We start from the raw sequence: 3,622 nt of genomic DNA, 5'->3' as shown, positions 1-3,622 counted from the left end.
CTGGATAAACGGTAGCCCATCATTATAATTATTAATGCATGCGCGGCAGGGGGCATTTTCTGGACCGCAGGCCCAGGGGTGCTGTGTAGTCTCTGGAAAGGGCCACACCCTCTCTGGGCACCAGGTCTCCCAAATCCGTCAAGAGCTCCAGGAGGGAATATGAACTTGGGGAAGGGTCCCCAAGAGGAGCCCCACCCCACCCGGCCACGCGAGGAGGCGGGGTCAAAGGGCAAGGGGCAGGGCAGGGCAGGGGCAGGGCCATGCCCCCCCCCAGGCGTGCGCGCGCACGCGCGCGCGCACACACACCCACGCACACACACCCCTACCCACCCACAATGGGTTCTAGGCGGTTAGCTCTGCGGAGGGACCAGCTGGGCGGATTTAGCCGGCGCATCTGCCGCCTGAGCAGCTGCCGTTCTGGGGGGGCTGGAGGGGGATATGGGACTAGGGAAAAATCTGTCCGAGGAGAATCGCGTCTGCGCTGCCCAGCTGCCGCCTCAGGCTGGGGGGACACCCCGAATCCGCCCGGACCCCGGGCCCCTCCCCTGCCGCGGCCACCCCCACGTGCCTCTGGGGGAGGGGGCGTCGGGGAGGCCCTGACGTCACACGCAGCCTCAGCCAATCGGAGCTGCCCTTTCTGAGCCCCCAGGGGATTCCCAGGCCGGAGCCGCTACTGGGGGCGCGACCTGGCAGCGACTACCCCCTAACCTGGGCTTAAAAGAGGGCCCGCACCGGGTTAGGGAAAACCAGGCTGGGACCCACCAGGGAGGGAGCAGGACTCAGGGGACCTCTCTGAGACGCTGCCCTCCGGCCCGGCTCCAGCGCGGCCCAGAGAGGGGCAGAGACCCGCAGGAGTCACACAGCTGGGCGCCGAAGAAGGGAGCGCTCAGAGGGGGCGCGCAGGCAGCCGGGCGGAGTTTCCCTTCCCCGCAGGCGCCAGGCACCAGGCCAGGCTCAGCCTCAGCGCATCCCGCGGCCCCCAAGGCCGACTGGGCCCCTCCGGGTCTCCCCCGGCCCCCTCGGACCCTGGGCCGCAGCCCGACCGCGCTGGGAAGGTGTCAGTGGACGCGGGCGCCGGCAAAACCCGCACTGGATTCCGTCAGGGTCGGAGCAGGACGGGAGCGCAGCGAGGCTCAACCAGGCCGCCCAGGAGGGGAAACTGAGGCCTAGGGGGCGGGCTTTGCTCAGACTAATACAATTAAGAGGGTGTTGCTTGTGCTGGTGACCTCGGGCGAGGCCCTTCCCCTCTCTGGGCCTCCCTAGCTCCCCCCCCCCCCCAGGGCCAACTGTGAACTTCCTGCCACCCCCCTCCAGGTCAGGGCTCAGACAGTCAGGAGCCCAGGGCTGGGGGGAAGGGAGCAGCCCGGCCTGACCTTGCCCTGGTCCAGGGCATGAAAGACCCATTCATGTCCTCCCAAGCCTGGGTGGCAGCTGAGCCGGCCTGCGGGGGTGGGGCCTCCCTCAGGGCCTTTGTCCCAAGCAGGCCCCTCTGCCTAGTATAACCTTCCCACCCCACCGCCCCACACCCCATGTGCTTTGCCAGATCTATCTGCGGTCCTTCTATGGCCCCCAAATCACCTCCCCGTGGTCCTCACTCAGTCCCCGTGCCCCCATCTAGCTCAGCCTGTACCTGGACCTTGCATTCTGCAGCCCTGGTTTCTCTATGGCCCTGCTAGTCTGAAGGTAGTGAGTCAGTTCGTCTTTTTGACTGCTCAGCCCAGGACCTGGCATCCAGTGGTGTCCAATAAATGTTTGTTGAAGGTATAGATTGCAAAGGAGTCCAGTCTGGCCAAGGCCCTGGGCAAAGGAGGGCATGCCAGGTGGGGTGGGCACAAGCATGAGTACTGGTGTGGAGGTGGGAAGAGGGCTCAGAGCCTGGGCGCCAAGCCGAGGTGCTGGACTTAGTTCCCTCCCTGGCCAGACAGGCCTCCCTCTTCTCAGGTGGGCAGGACGCAGGGGTAGGGGCTGGTCGAGAGCAGGTGCCGGCTAATTTGCCTGGGATGGTGGCTCGGCCGGAAAGCCAGTCAGGGCAAAACCACCAGCAGGAAGGCCTGGCTGCCTGCGGAGGTCTGTGGTCTCAGGCTGGCCCCTGGCTGATGCCTGGGGTCTGGAAGAATTGGATTGTCTCCACGGAAGTTGGGGAGGCTGCAGGTTGCCCAGGATCCGGTGTATCCGGAGGGGGAGGGTTCAAAGTCTGATCCCTGCTTCCCTGCTGCAGGCATGGCCAATGGGAAGCCATGCACCCCATCTGAGCACCCCAGGCTGCTGGGAACACTGGATGGGACAAAGTGGGTAAGGCCTACCTAAAAGGTGCTCAGTAACCAGCAGTAAGAGGGCTCATGCTTTCTTTCCATCCATCTGCGACCTCAGGCAAGCTCCTCGACCTCTCTGTGCCTCAGTGTCCCATCTATGACAGTTTCGGGAGACTTCCATGGGAAATGCATGAGATGATTTATGGAGAAGATGCCCGGCATGCAGTGTATGCAAGAAGTGCCACTAGATAAATACGTAATAGTAAAACATTTGTTGAGCACCTACTGTATACTGGAGATGCGGGAGGGACCAGGACAGCCCACAACCCAGTGGGGAAGACATACGCATACACGGTACACTCACAAAGGGAGGCGCTTTGGACAGAGAGTGCCACTGAGGCTCTGAGAGGTTCTCTTGCTCTCCCGAGGTCACAGAGGGTCAGGGGAGGTTCCAGGGAGGTCTCCCACACCTGAAGACTGGTTTGTCTTGGGGTCCCAAAGGGAGGGGGCAGGAGTGCTCCCCACTGGCTCAGGGAGGCCTGCAGCCCTCTGGGAACCCCCTTCTGGACCAGGCCGTATGGGCGTTGGACAGAGGACAGCCCGAGCATCGTCGGGGTCATCTCTGCAGCCCTCTTGCCTAGGTTCAAGTCTGACAATTTCTAACTGAGTGACCTTGGACAAGACGCCTTCCTGTGCCTCAGTTTCCTCACGTGTCCATTGAGTATTGTTGCACATAATGCTTGTGGGTTGGATAAACGACCTCATATATGAAGGGGTTCATGAGGCCGCCTCATCTTCATCATCCCCTTGGGTCTGCTTGGGGAGGGATCCTGGAGATGCGAGTCTGGCCAGCGTGGACGAGACCAGGAAGTCGGGAGAAGGCCAATTAGTCTCCCCACCTAGACAAAAGCCGGGTGCCTCCTCTTGGGTCGCTCCCCCACCCCCACCTCCGCCTCCGCCTCCGCCTCCGCCTCCAGCGCCTCCTGCCGCCCACCCGGCTCCTCCCTCCGTTCCGCGCCGCCGTAGCTCCGGGCCGGGTTTTGCTTGGCTCCGGCCCCGCTTTGGGTGGGGGGGGGGTGCCCGAGGGGGGGCGGAGGTGGCGGAGCCGCGAGTCGCAGCGGCGGCCGCGGCGGGCGGAGGAGATGCGGCCGCGGCGCGCCCCGGGTCCGGCCGCCGCGCAGCGCCCCCCCCGGAGCCGACGCCAGCGCGCCGGGGGCCGGGGCTGAGCCCCCTCCCCCAGCGAGGCGCCGCGGGCCGGGGGCGGGGAGAGCGCGCGCCCCCAGCCCCCTCCCCGCGCGGGATGCCCGGCTGAGCCGGCCCGGCCGGGACAGGTGCGCGCACGGACACCCCCCCCCCCCGCCCGCGCCCTC

The sequence above is a fragment of the Ursus arctos genome, unplaced genomic scaffold (assembly GCF_023065955.2).
Source record: "Ursus arctos isolate Adak ecotype North America unplaced genomic scaffold, UrsArc2.0 scaffold_14, whole genome shotgun sequence".
NCBI lineage: Eukaryota > Metazoa > Chordata > Mammalia > Carnivora > Ursidae > Ursus > Ursus arctos.
Note: the sequence above shows the minus strand (reverse complement) of the source record.